The sequence below is a fragment of the Ranitomeya variabilis genome, chromosome 1 (assembly GCF_051348905.1).
Source record: "Ranitomeya variabilis isolate aRanVar5 chromosome 1, aRanVar5.hap1, whole genome shotgun sequence".
Classification (NCBI taxonomy): Eukaryota; Metazoa; Chordata; class Amphibia; order Anura; family Dendrobatidae; genus Ranitomeya; species Ranitomeya variabilis.
In genome coordinates this window covers 252,641,755-252,656,300 of record NC_135232.1, presented here as the reverse complement: position 1 = coordinate 252,656,300, position 14,546 = coordinate 252,641,755, and the positions used below count along the sequence as shown (strand labels likewise).

Below are 14,546 nucleotides of genomic sequence, written 5' to 3'. Positions count from 1 at the left end.
CATGAGCCTATTGTTTGTTATTTTAGGCCTTTGATAGCCTGTCTGCGGTCCCTACTTTAAATACTCCTCCACTGACCACCAAGCTGCCTGCCCGTGTATCCATGTAACCGCTGTAAAACTGCCATAAGCCTATTGTTTGTTATTTTAGGCCTTTGATAGCCTGTCTGCGGTCCCTACTTTAAATACTCCTCCACTCACCACCACCAAGCTGCCTGCCCGTGTATCCATGTAACCGCTGTAAAACTGCCATGAGCCTATTGTTTGTTATGTTAGGCCTTTGATAGCCTGTCTGCGGTCCCTACTTTAAATACTCCTCCACTCACCACCAAGCTGCCTGCCCGTGTATCCATGTAACCGCTGTAAAACTGCCATAAGCCTATTGTTTGTTATTTTAGGCCTTTGATAGCCTGTCTGCGGTCCCTACTTTAAATACTCCTCCACTGACCAGACCACTGCTGCCCGTGTACCCCTGGAACCAATTATAAAGTGCCTACAGCCAGCCCATTTTCTTATGTTAGGCCTTTGAAGCCTGTCTGCGGTCCCTACTTTAAATACTCCTCCACTGACCACCAAGCTGCCTGCCCGTGTATCCATGTAACCGCTGTAAAACTGCCATGAGCCTATTGTTTGTTATTTTAGGCCTTTGATAGCCTGTCTGCGGCCCCTACTTGCAATACTCCTCCACTGACCACAATGCTGCCTGGAGTGCCTGCCTGTGTATCCATGTAACCGATGTAAAACTGCCATGACTACCTACTGTTTGTTATTTTAGGCCTTTGATAGCCTGTCTGCAGCCCCTACTTGCAATACTCCTCCACTGACCAGACCACTGCTGCCCGTGTACCCCTGGAACCAATTATAAAGTGCCTACAGCCAGCCCATTTTCTTATGTTAGGCCTTTGAAGCCTGTCTGCGGTCCCTACTTTAAATACTCCTCCACTGACCACCAAGCTGCCTGCCCGTGTATCCATGTAACCGCTGTAAAACTGCCATGAGCCTATTGTTTGTTATTTTAGGCCTTTGAAGCCTGTCTGCGGTCCCTCCTTCCACTAGTCCTCCACTGACCAGACCACTGCTGCCCGTGTACCCCTGGAACCAATTATAAAGTGCCTACAGCCAGCCCATTTTCTTATGTTAGGCCTTTGAAGCCTGTCTGCGGTCCCTACTTTAAATACTCCTCCACTGACCACCAAGCTGCCTGCCCGTGTATCCATGTAACCGCTGTAAAACTGCCATGAGCCTATTGTTTGTTATTTTAGGCCTTTGATAGCCTGTCTGCGGCCCCTACTTGCAATACTCCTCCACTGACCACAATGCTGCCTGGAGTGCCTGCCTGTGTATCCATGTAACCGATGTAAAACTGCCATGACTGCCTACTGTTTGTTATTTTAGGCCTTTGATAGCCTGTCTGCAGCCCCTACTTGCAATACTCCTCCACTGACCAGACCACTGCTGCCCGTGTACCCCTGGAACCTATTTAAAAGTTCATAGAGCCTAGTTATATATTTTATTTACTATTAATAAGGCCATGATGGACTACGCTGTACCACGCTACAAGCTAACCAGTCGACACTTCTTTTGCGAGAAAAGCCATCCCAACCCTCCACCAGCATGTAGAAGACCGCATTGTCCATGCACTCTGGCAATCTGTGAGTACAAAGGTGCACCTGACAACAGACGCATGGACCTGTAGGCATGGCCACGGAAGATTACGTGTCCATTACGGCGCAATGGGTTAATGTGGTGGATGCATGGTCCACAGGGGACAGCCTACTAAGTCTGTCTGCAGTCCCTAATTCAAATTGTCCTCCACTGTCTAAATCGGAGCTTCCACCTTCTGGCTTTCGGCCTATAGTATCAGAAATTAAACTGCATTTGGCCTTCAACTTTGGTTAGGGCCTACTAACGGCTTCTGCCCCTCCCTGGTGTTGCCCTCAACTAAATAAAGCTGAGCTTCAACCTTCTGCTCCAAATTACCATTTTGAAAAATGCAATAGGCTTTTCCGGCCTACTAAAGGTGTCTGTCTGTGTGCCCCTGCCTGGTGTTGCCCTCAACTAAATAAAGCTGAGCTTCAACCTTCCGGCTCTCATTAAGTGGTTTTAAAAAAAAAAATGGTGGTTAGGGCCTACTAACGGCTTCTGCCCCTCCCTGGTGTTGTCCTCAACTAAATAAAGCTGAGCTTCAAACTTCCGGCTCTCATTAAGTGGTTTTAAAAAAAAAAATGGTGGTTAGGGCCTACTAACGGCTTCTGCCCCTCCCTGGTGTTGTCCTCAACTAAATAAAGCTGAGCTTCAACCTTCCGGCTCTCATTAAGTGGTTTTAAAAAAAAAAATGGTGGTTAGGGCCTACTAACGGCTTCTGCCCCTCCCTGGTGTTGTCCTCAACTAAATAAAGCTGAGCTTCAACCTTCCGGCTCTCATTAAGTGGTTTTAAAAAAAAAAAATGGTGGTTAGGGCCTACTAACGGCTTCTGCCCCTCCCTGGTGTTGTCCTCAACTAAATAAAGCTGAGCTTCAAACTTCCGGCTCTCATTAAGTGGTTTTAAAAAAAAAAATGGTGGTTAGGGCCTACTAACGGCTTCTGCCCCTCCCTGGTGTTGTCCTCAACTAAATAAAGCTGAGCTTCAAACTTCCGGCTCTCATTAAGTGGTTTTAAAAAAAAAAATGGTGGTTAGGGCCTACTAACGGCTTCTGCCCCTCCCTGGTGTTGTCCTCAACTAAATAAAGCTGAGCTTCAACCTTCTGCTCCAAATTACCATTTTGAAAAATGCAATAGGCTTTTCCGGCCTACTAAAGGTGTCTGTCTGTGTGCCCCTGCCTGGTGTTGCCCTCAACTAAATAAAGCTGAGCTTCAACCTTCTGCTCCAAATTACCATTTTGAAAAATGCAATAGGCTTTTCCGGCCTACTAAAGGTGTCTGTCTGTGTGCCCCTGCCTGGTGTTGCCCTCAACTAAATAAAGCTGAGCTTCAACCTTCTGCTCCAAATTACCATTTTGAAAAATGCAATAGGCTTTTCCGGCCTACTAAAGGTGTCTGTCTGTGTGCCCCTGCCTGGTGTTGTCCTCAACTAAATAAAGCTGAGCTTCAACCTTCTGCTCCAAATTACCATTTTGAAAAATGCAATAGGCTTTTCCGGCCTACTAAAGGTGTCTGTCTGTGTGCCCCTGCCTGGTGTTGTCCTCAACTAAATAAAGCTGAGCTTCAACCTTCCGGCTCTCATTAAGTGGTTTTAAAAAAAAAAATGGTGGTTAGGGCCTACTAACGGCTTCTGCCCCTCCCTGGTGTTGTCCTCAACTAAATAAAGCTGAGCTTCAACCTTCCGGCTCTCATTAAGTGGTTTTAAAAAAAAAAAATGGTGGTTAGGGCCTACTAACGGCTTCTGCCCCTCCCTGGTGTTGTCCTCAACTAAATAAAGCTGAGCTTCAAACTTCCGGCTCTCATTAAGTGGTTTTAAAAAAAAAAATGGTGGTTAGGGCCTACTAACGGCTTCTGCCCCTCCCTGGTGTTGTCCTCAACTAAATAAAGCTGAGCTTCAACCTTCCGGCTCTCATTAAGTGGTTTTAAAAAAAAAAATGGTGGTTAGGGCCTACTAACGGCTTCTGCCCCTCCCTGGTGTTGTCCTCAACTAAATAAAGCTGAGCTTCAACCTTCCGGCTCTCATTAAGTGGTTTTAAAAAAAAAAATGGTGGTTAGGGCCTACTAACGGCTTCTGCCCCTCCCTGGTGTTGTCCTCAACTAAATAAAGCTGAGCTTCAACCTTCCGGCTCTCATTAAGTGGTTTTAAAAAAAAAAATGGTGGTTAGGGCCTACTAACGGCTTCTGCCCCTCCCTGGTGTTGCCCTCAACTAAATAAAGCTGAGCTTCAACCTTCTGCTCCAAATTACCATTTTGAAAAATGCAATAGGCTTTTCCGGCCTACTAAAGGTGTCTGTCTGTGTGCCCCTGCCTGGTGTTGCCCTCAACTAAATAAAGCTGAGCTTCAACCTTCTGCTCCAAATTACCATTTTAAAAAATGCAATAGGCTTTTCCGGCCTACTAAAGGTGTCTGTCTGTGTGCCCCTGCCTGGTGTTGCCCTCAACTAAATAAAGCTGAGCTTCAACCTTCTGCTCCAAATTACCATTTTGAAAAATGCAATAGGCTTTTCCGGCCTACTAAAGGTGTCTGTCTGTGTGCCCCTGCCTGGTGTTGCCCTCAACTAAATAAAGCTGAGCTTCAACCTTCTGCTCCAAATTACCATTTTGAAAAATGCAATAGGCTTTTCCGGCCTACTAAAGGTGTCTGTCTGTGTGCCCCTGCCTGGTGTTGCCCTCAACTAAATAAAGCTGAGCTTCAACCTTCTGCTCCAAATTACCATTTTGAAAAATGCAATAGGCTTTTCCGGCCTACTAAAGGTGTCTGTCTGTGTGCCCCTGCCTGGTGTTGTCCTCAACTAAATAAAGCTGAGCTTCAACCTTCCGGCTCTCATTAAGTGGTTTTAAAAAAAAAAAATGGTGGTTAGGGCCTACTAACGGCTTCTGCCCCTCCCTGGTGTTGTCCTCAACTAAATAAAGCTGAGCTTCAACCTTCCGGCTCTCATTAAGTGGTTTTAAAAAAAAAAAATGGTGGTTAGGGCCTACTAACGGCTTCTGCCCCTCCCTGGTGTTGTCCTCAACTAAATAAAGCTGAGCTTCAAACTTCCGGCTCTCATTAAGTGGTTTTAAAAAAAAAAATGGTGGTTAGGGCCTACTAACGGCTTCTGCCCCTCCCTGGTGTTGTCCTCAACTAAATAAAGCTGAGCTTCAAACTTCCGGCTCTCATTAAGTGGTTTCAAAAAAAAAAATGGTGGTTAGGGCCTACTAACGGCTTCTGCCCCTCCCTGGTGTTGTCCTCAACTAAATAAAGCTGAGCTTCAACCTTCTGCTCCAAATTACCATTTTGAAAAATGCAATAGGCTTTTCCGGCCTACTAAAGGTGTCTGTCTGTGTGCCCCTGCCTGGTGTTGCCCTCAACTAAATAAAGCTGAGCTTCAACCTTCTGCTCCAAATTACCATTTTGAAAAATGCAATAGGCTTTTCCGGCCTACTAAAGGTGTCTGTCTGTGTGCCCCTGCCTGGTGTTGTCCTCAACTAAATAAAGCTGAGCTTCAACCTTCTGCTCCAAATTACCATTTTGAAAAATGCAATAGGCTTTTCCGGCCTACTAAAGGTGTCTGTCTGTGTGCCCCTGCCTGGTGTTGTCCTCAACTAAATAAAGCTGAGCTTCAACCTTCCGGCTCTCATTAAGTGGTTTTAAAAAAAAAAATGGTGGTTAGGGCCTACTAACGGCTTCTGCCCCTCCCTGGTGTTGCCCTCAACTAAATAAAGCTGAGCTTCAACCTTCTGCTCCAAATTACCATTTTAAAAAATGCAATAGGCTTTTCCGGCCTACTAAAGGTGTCTGCCCCTCCCTGGTGTTGTCCTCAACTGAACAAAGCTGAGCTTCCACATTCTGGCTTTCGCCCTATACTATCAGATATTAAACTGCATTTGGCCTACTAGTGTGGTTAGGCCCTTGAAACAGTGTCTGCTGCTCTTGGGTTTGCTACTCCACTGAACAAAGCAATGCCGCCTGTTTAGTCCTGTTACCAATTTTGAACTGCATGTAGCCTACTTTATTCTTTGGCCCTATATCTGTTTCCTCCTCATCCTGCCCATTGCCCAGCCACTGCTAAATGAGTCTGCTGGTACATTGACCTAGACCACTACATTCCCCTTGTACTCTACACAGCCAGAATCTGTCCCTGCTGAAAGTAAGGTTCCCCTTCCCGCATGTTATACCACCTTACACAGGGACAAAGAGGAAGGTGCAGATGAAAGTGCAGGTTCCTTCATCAGGTGGGGGGGCATACTCGTTGGCGACGTCACTGGCACAGGGCCCCTCAGAGTACGCAAAAGTGTCGCTGCTGGTGGAAGGCGCCCCCGCCATGCAAACACACCGCCGTACTTTGAGGGGCCCTGTGCCAGTGGCAATGCGAACGAGTGGGCCCCCCCCCTGCTTGCTCAGGATCACAGCACTTGCAACTTTTAAATACTTACCTTTCCCTGCAACACCGCCGTGACGTAGTCCGCATTTCCTGGGCCCACGAAAAACTTGAGCCAGCCCTACTCCCCCCACAACTTTCCCCCAATTCCCTATGCCCAACTATTATTATACAGTTAATTAAGATTGGCAAGCTTCAGAAACAAGAATGGATGTTTTTGGCATTAAAATGGGCACTGTAGGTGTTTTCCTGGCCTCCACTCACTGCCGACTATGCTTCCCCATTGACTTGCATTGGGTTTCGTGTTTCGGTCGATCCCCGACTTTTAGCGATAATCGGCCGACTGCACTCGACTCGACTCTGGACAAAATCGGGTTTCCCAAAACCCTACTCGATCTTAAAAAAATGAAAGTCGCTCAACCCTAGTAATGAACATGTTAGCATTAGGGATAGTAAGAGTTAATTCGGTGGGCTGGACTTGCAGCCTCAAAGGATCAGAGCCTGTGCAGGATTGACCAAGTCAGGACGTGTGTCCCATCTGGGGAATACGTGTGTCCCCGTTTGGGACAGAAAGGACCCCCGACTGGGGAAAGGATTGCCACAGGACTTTTGGACGATAAAAACGGGCACTAGGACTAGGTAGGTGCTCACCAAGAGACTGTAAGCTCCCAGGAGCAGATTGGGAGTTCCTGCTTCTGCTGCTATTGACGAGGGAGCTAGCATCTTTGAATAGGGACAGCTCAGGATTTGCTATCGCATTTTTTATTTGTGGAATTTTTAAGAGTAAAATATTAAAAATAGGTCTGTTTTCACTCTCTCTTTGTTCATAACTACGCTCCCCTTTTCACATAAAAATAGAGATTTGACATGCCTCAAAATAAACTAAAATTAAGCATAGATTATTAAAAAAATGTTGCATATGGGCACAATGGTATTTTGCCGCATTTTGTGTTACATTTTTGTAGTGATTTCAGTAATAAAAATCCTCCAATGAATCATAATAGTCTTTCTTGCAACCTATTTAAAGGGCATCTGTCAGTAGGATCAATCCTTCTAAGTTTTTGAAATAGCCATGTAGGCCATAGGAAGCTGAATAAAATGATACCTAGATATCTGCGATCCGATGTTTTGTTCCAGAGAAATTCATATTTTTTGTATATGTAAATGAGCTATTCAGGACTACGGGCCAGGCACAGATCTGCATGAGAATCTGACTCCAAGGCTTATTTCAAGCAGTAGAAGGTGTTACGAGTAGGGTTGAGCGACTTTCATTTTTTTAAGATCGAGTCGGGTTTTGCGAAACCCGACTTTGTCCAAAGTCGAGTCGAGTGAAGTCGGCCGATTATCGCGAAAAGTCGGGGATCGATCGAAACATGAAACCCAATGCAAGTCAATGGGGAAGCATAGTCGGCAGTGAGTGGAGGCCAGGAAAACACCTACAGTGCCCATTTTAATGCCAAAAACATCCATTCTTGTTTCTGAAGCTTGTCAATCTTAATTAACTTTATAATAATAGTTGGGCATTGGAAATTGGGGGTCATTTGGCAAAAGTTGTGGGGGGTAGGGCTGGTTCAAGGTTTTAGTGGGCCCAGGAAACGTGGACTACGTCACGGCGGTGGAGCAGTGAGAGGTAAGTATTTCAACTTTGCAAGTGCTGTGATCCTGAGCAAGCAGGGAGGCCCACTCGTTCGCATTGGCACTGGCACAGGGCCCCTCAAAGTATGGTGGTGTGTTTGCACGGCGGGGGCGCCTCCCATTGGCAGCCACACTTTTGCATACTCTGAGGGGCCCTGTGCCTGTGACGTCGCCAACGAGTATGCCCCCCTACCTGTTGAAGAAACCTGCACTTTCATCTGCACCTTCCTCTTTGTCCCTGTGTAAGGTGGTATAGTATGCGGGAAGGGGAACCTGACTTTCAGCAGGGTCAGATTGTGGCTGTGTAGCGTGCAAGGGGAATGTAGTGGTCTGGGTCAAAGTACCACAAGACTCATCTAGCACCGGCTGGGCAATGGGCAGGATGAGGTGGAAACACTGATATAGGCCCAAATAATAAAGTGGGTAAAATGCAGGTCAAAATTGGTAACAGGACTAACCAGGTGGCATTGCTTAGTTCAGTGGAGTAGAAAACCCAGGAGCGGCAGACAGACACCATTAGTAGGGCCGAACCACACTAGTAGGCCCTATGCAGTTTAATATTACAAATGAAGGCCAAAAGCCTGAAGATTAAAGGTCATGAAAATAACACAGGACAACACCAAGGTGCGGCACACACCGTTACTAGGCCCAACCAAAGTAGTAGACCAACTGCAGTTTAATTATTTAAAATGTAAGCCGAAAGCCTGAACATTGAAGGTCGGGAATAGTGTTGAGCATTCCGATACCGCAAGTATCGGGTATCGGCCGATACTTGCGGTATCGGAATTCCGATACTGAGATCCGATACTTTTGTGGGATTGGGAATCGGTATCGGATCCATATTACTGTGTAAAATAAAGAATTAAAATAAAAAATATTGATATACTCACCTCTCCGGAGGCCCCTGGACATCACCGCTGGTAACCGGCAGCCTTCTTTGCTTAAAATGAGCGCATTTAGGGCCTTCCATGACGTCACGACTTCTGATTGGTCGCGTGCCGCTCATGTGACCGCCACGCGACCAATCACAAGCCGTGACGTCATTCTCAGGCCCTAAACTCCTCATTCTAGGAATTTAGGACCTGAGAATGACGTCCGGCTTGTGATTGGTTGCGTGGCGGTCACATGAGCGGCACTCGACCAATCAGAAGCCGTGACGTCATGGAAGGCCCTAAACGCGCTCATTTTAAGCAAAGAAGGCTGCCGGTTACCAGCGGTGATGTCCAGGGGCCTCCGGAGAGGTGAGTATATCAATATTTTTTATTTTAATTATTTATTTTACACAGTAATATGGATCCCAGGGCCTGAAGGAGAGTTTCCTCTCCTTCAGACCCTAGGAACCATCAGGATACCTTCCGATACTTGGTGTCCCATTGACTTGTATTGGTATCGGGTATCAGTATCGGCGATATCCGATACTTTTCGGGTATCGGCTGATACTATCCGATACCGATACTTTCAAGTATCGGACGGTATCGCTCAACACTAGTCGGGACAACAAAACAGGAGAAAACCCAGTAGCGTCAGACACCGTTTTAAGGGCCCAACCACACATTTTGAAAACAACTACTTAACGAGAGCTTTAAGATTGAAGATCAGCTTTATACAGTGGAGGACAACACCATGGAGCGGCACACACCGTTAGTAGGCACCAACCACCAATTTTTAAAAACAACTACTTAATGAGAGCCTGAAGGTTGAAGCTCAGCTTTATACAGTGGAGGACAACACCAAGGAGCAGCACACACCGTTAGTAGGGCCCAACCAAAGTTGAAGGCCAAATGCAGTTTAATATCTGCTACTATAGGCCGAAAGCCAAAAGGTTGAAGCTCAGCTTTATACAGTGGAGGACAACACCAGGGAGCGGCAGACACCGTTAGTAGGCCCCAACCACCAATTTTTACCAACAAATACTTAATGAGAGCCAGAAGGTTGAAGCTCAGCTTTATACAGTGGAGGACAACACCAGGGAGCGGCACACACCGTTAGTAGGGCCCCAACCACCAATTTTTAAAAACAACTACTTAATGAGAGCCTGAAGGTTGAAGCTCAGCTTTATACAGTGGAGGAAAACACCAGGGAGCGGCAGACACCGTTAGTAGGGCCCAACCAAAGTTGAAGGCCAAATGCAGTTTAATATCTGCTACTATAGGCCGAAAGCCAAAAGGTTGAAGCTCAGCTTTATACAGTGGAGGACAACACCAGGGAGCGGCAGACACCGTTAGTAGGCCCCAACCACCAATTTTTACCAACAAATACTTCTTGAGAGCCAGAAGGTTGAAGCTCAGACAAGGCAACCTGGAGGAGAACACCAAGGAGGAGGAGAACACCGTTACTAGGCCCCAACCCAAGTAGTATGGCAACTGTAGTGTTACATTTAAAAATACTTAATGAGAGCCTGAAGGTTGAAGCTCAGACAAGGAAACCTGGAGGAGAAGAGCAAGGAGGAGGAGAACACCGTTACTAGGCCCCAACCCAAGTAGTATGGCAACTGTAGTGTTACATTTAAAAATACTTAATGAGAGCCTGAAGGTTGAAGCTCAGCTTTATACAGTGGAGGACAACACCAGGGAGTGGCACACACCGTTAGTAGGGCCCAACCAAAGTTGAAGGCCAAATGCAGTTTAATATCTGCTACTATAGGCCGAAAGCCAAAAGGTTGAAGCTCAGCTTTATACAGTGGAGGACAACACCAGGGAGCGGCAGACACCGTTAGTAGGGCCCCAACCACCAATTTTTAAAAACAACTACTTAATGAGAGCCAGAAGGTTGAAGCTCAGCTTTATACAGTGGAGGACAACACCAGGGAGCGGCAGACACCGTTAGTAGGCCCCAACCACCAATTTTTACCAACAAATTCTTAATGAGAGCCAGAAGGTTGAAGCTCAGCTTTATACAGTGGAGGACAACACCAAGGAGCGGCACACACCGTTAGTAGGGCCCAACCAAAGTTGAAGGCCAAATGTAGTTTAATATCTGCTACTATAGGCCGAAAGCCAAAAGGTTGAAGCTCAGCTTTATACAGTGGAGGACAACACCAGGGAGCGGCAGACACCGTTAGTAGGGCCCCAACCACCAATTTTTAAAAACAACTACTTAATGAGAGCCAGAAGGTTGAAGCTCAGACAAGGAAACCTGGAGGAGAACACCAAGGAGGAGGAGAACACCAAGGAGGAGGAGAACACCGTTACTAGGCCCCAACCCAAGTAGTATGGCAACTGTAGTGTTACATTTAAAAATACTTAATGAGAGCCTGAAGGTTGAAGCTCAGACAAGGAAACCTGGAGGAGAACACCAAGGAGGAGGAGAACACCAAGGAGGAGGAGAACACCGTTACTATGCCCCAACCCAAGTAGTATGGCAACTGTAGTGTTACATTTAAAAATACTTAATGAGAGCCTGAAGGTTGAAGCTCAGACAAGGAAACCTGGAGGAGAACACCAAGGAGGAGGAGAACACCGTTACTAGGCCCCAACCCAAGTAGTATGGCAACTGTAGTGTTACATTTAAAAATACTTAATGAGAGCCTGAAGGTTGAAGCTCAGACAAGGAAACCTGGAGGAGAACACCAAGGAGGAGGAGAACACCCAGAAGGAGGAGAACACCCAGGAGCGGCAGACATCACTAGTAGGCCCCAACCAAACTAGTAGCCCAAATGCAGTTTCCTATTTTTTAAAAAAGCCCGAAAACCTGAATTGAGGACAATTTTAATTAGGGACTGCAGACAGACTTAGTAGGCTGTCCCCTGTGGACCATGCATCCACCAAATTAACCCATTGCGCCGTAATTAGTGTTGAGCATTCCGATACCGCAAGTATCGGGTATCGGCCGATATTTGCGGTATCGGAATTCCGACACCGAGATCCGATACTTTTGTTGTATCGGGAATCGGTATCGGGATCGATATAATGTGTAAAATAAAGAATTAAAATAAAAAATATTGATATACTCACCTCTCCGACGCAGCCTGCACTTTACTGAGGGAACCGGCAGCCTTCTTTGCTTAAAATGCGCGCATTTACTGCCTTCCGTGACGTCACGGCTTCTGATTGGTCGTGTGCCGCCCATGTGACCGCGACGCGACCAATCACACAAGCCGTGACGTAATTTTCAGGTCCTGAATGCCTAATTCTAGGCATTCAGGACCTGAAAATTACGTCACGGCTTGTGTGATTGGTCGCGTCGCGGTCACATGGGTGGCACGCGACCAATCAGAAGCCGTGACGTCACGGAAGGCAGTAAACGCGCGCATTTTAAGCAAAGAAGGCTGCCGGTTCCCTCGGTAAGGTGCAGGCTGTGTCGGAGAAGTGAGTATATCAATATTTTTTATTTTAATTCTTTATTTTACACATTAATATGGATCCCAGGGCCTGAAGGAGAGTTTCCTCTCCTTCAGACCCTGGGAACCATCAGGGATACCGTCCGATACTTGAGTCCCATTGACTTGTATTGGTATCGGGTATCGGTATCGGATTAGATCCGATACTTTGCCGGTATCGGCCGATACTTTCCGATACCGATACTTTCAAGTATCGGACGGTATCGCTCAACACTAGCCATAATGGACACGTAACCTTCCGTGGCCATGCCTACAGGTCCATGCGTCTGTTGTCAGGTGCACCTTTGTACTCACAGATTGCCAGAGTGCATGGACAATGCGGTCTTTTACATGCTGGTGGAGGGTTGGGATGGCTTTTCTCGCAAAAGAAGTGTTGACTGGTTAGCTTGTAGCATGGTACAGCGTAGTCCATCATGGCTTTATTAATATTAAATAAAATATATAAATAGGCTCTATGAACTTTTAAATAGGTTCCAGGGGTACACGGGCAGCATTGGTGTGGTCAGCGGAGGACTATTGGAAGGAGGGACCGCAGACAGACTTACTAGGCCTAAAATAATAAAATAGGCTCAATCCAGTTTTAAATAGGTTACATGGGTACACAGGCAGCATTGGTGTGGTCAGTGGAGGACGATTGCAAGGAGGGACCGCAGACAGACTTACTAGGCCTAAAATAATAAAATAGGCTCAATCCAGTTTTAAATAGGTTACATGGGTACACAGGCAGCATTGGTGTGGTCAGCGGAGGACGACTGCAAGGAGTGTCTGACACAGTTAGTACTGCCAAAAAATAAATAGATGTTAATGTCTCGCTAAACAACAAGACAAAAAAAATAAAGTGTGGCATACTTAGGTACCGGGGTGGGCTCCTCTGCTGAGTTTCAGACATAGTAATTTGGCACTAAGTATTTACTGGTGTCAATGTAGGACGCTGACCCTGACTATTTTAACTAGCATCATACATGTCAACAAATTGGTATTGTCAGTGGCAGGCAGTGAAGGATGTCAGCGCATAGACTAAACATTGTTGGAGCTGTGAGAGATAATTTTGCACGTGGTAGAGCACAGTTTGAGCTGGGGGGGGAAACTCTCTTGTGGCCGGCGGTACAGGCCCAGGGCCCCTCATGTTACAACGGTGTGTCTGACGTTGGTTGCGCGCCACCACCGCCAGAGACACTTTATTGTACTATGAGGGACCCAGTGGCAGTGCCGTCGACCAAAAGCGGGCACACCCACCTCTTCAGACAAACGGCACTCTTAACGGGTGCTTGCGCCAAGTGGCGAGACCACGGCCCCGTGGGGGGAGTTTTCCCATTTTGGGAGGTGTAAACATTTGGCATGCTGGACAAACAGCTGCTGCAAATTAAGAGATTGGAACACTCAGTAAGACCAGTCCACAAGCAAGACCTTTTTATAGGAAAGCTAGGTGTCAGCCGGGAAAGGTGGGGCAAAATAATTTGAAATCCAGGACTGGTTCATTTTAATGGAGGTTAGATCATCAACATTTTGGGTAGCCAGACGAGTCCTTTTTTCCGTTATTATTGATCCAGCAGCACTGAATACTCTTTCTGATAGAACACTAGCTGCTGGGCAAGCAAGCTCCTGCAATGCATATTCTGCCAATTCAGGCCAGGTGTCTAATTTGGATGCCCAGTAATCAAATGGGAATGACGGTTGAGGGAGAACATCAATAAGGGATGAAAAATAGTTAGTAACCATACTGGACAAATGTTGTCTCCTGTCACTTTGAATACATGCTGCATGACCTGTCCTGTCTGCGGTCATTGCGAAATCACGCCACAACCTGGTCAGAAAACCCCTCTGTCTAACGCGACTTCTGATTTGTGCACCTCTAACACCTCTGCCCTGTAGCCCCCTGCAGCTCATGTGAGAACCATCGACGGCGCTGTGTGCTGGGAATGCCTGAATCAAACGGTCTACAAGAGTTGCTTGTTTGGTTGCTAATATTTGTTTGAGGTTCTCATGTGGCATAATATTTTGCAATTTGCCTTTATAGCGAGGATCAAGGAGGCAGGCCAACCAGTAATCATCATCGGTCATCATTTTAATAATGCGTGGGTCCCTTTTGAGGATACGTAAGGCATAATCCGCCATGTGGGCCAAAGTTCCAGTTGTCAAATCTGTGGTTGTGCTGGTTTGAGGGGCAGTTACAGGCAAATCTACGTCACTTGTCTCCCTCAAAAAACCTGTACCCGGCCTTGCCACGCCACCAATTTCCATTGGCCCCGGAGAAGCTTCCTCATTTAAAAAATACTCATCCCCATCATCCTCCTCGTCCTCCTCCTCTTCGCCCGCTACCTCGTCCTGTAGACTGCCCTGACCAGACAATGGCTGACTCTCATCAAGGCTTTCCTCTTCCTCGGCTGCAGACGCCTGCTCCTTTATGTGCGTCAAACTTTGCATCAGCAGACGCATTAGGGGGATGCTCATGCTTATTATGGCGTTGTCTGCACTAACCAGCCGTGTGCATTCCTTAAAACACTGAAGGACTTGACAGAGGTCTTGGAGCTTCGACCTCTGCACAGCAGACAACTCCATGTCTGCCATCCAAC

General features: G+C 46.7%; 1 protein-coding gene and 1 long non-coding RNA gene across 3 annotated transcripts in view; both read left to right on the top strand.

The window, feature by feature from the left end:
- GALNT9 (polypeptide N-acetylgalactosaminyltransferase 9) overlaps nucleotides 1-14,546 on the top strand; it is a 657,891-nt gene that overhangs the window by 104,813 nt on the left and 538,532 nt on the right. The gene's annotated exons all lie outside the window — the stretch shown is intronic.
- LOC143793901 (uncharacterized) overlaps nucleotides 1-14,546 on the top strand; it is a 28,334-nt gene that overhangs the window by 8,520 nt on the left and 5,268 nt on the right. The window contains exon 2 of the long non-coding RNA XR_013220324.1: nucleotides 6,426-7,243. This is a non-coding gene — a long non-coding RNA (uncharacterized LOC143793901). The remainder of the gene's footprint in view (nucleotides 1-6,425; nucleotides 7,244-14,546) is intronic.